The following is a 241-nucleotide window of genomic DNA, read 5'->3' on the forward strand; positions in this document are numbered from 1 at the left end:
CGGGGGTGCCCGGGACGATGCGGGGCCGGACCCAGGGAGCTCAGCACCGGCCGGGGGTGCCCGGGGCGGGGCGGGCCGGGAGCGGGGGTGCGGGGGCAGGACCGGAGGGGGGTGCCGGGGGGGGGGAGAGGGGGCAGCGGACCCGCCCCGCGCGGCGGCCGCCCCGCCCCGCCCCGCCCCGGCCGCGGTCCCGCCCCGCTCCCGTCGCGGCCCCGCCGGCGGAGGCAGCGCGGATCGGCCC

Source organism: Apteryx mantelli, chromosome 8 (genome assembly GCF_036417845.1).
Source record: "Apteryx mantelli isolate bAptMan1 chromosome 8, bAptMan1.hap1, whole genome shotgun sequence".
Taxonomy (NCBI): domain Eukaryota; kingdom Metazoa; phylum Chordata; class Aves; order Apterygiformes; family Apterygidae; genus Apteryx; species Apteryx mantelli.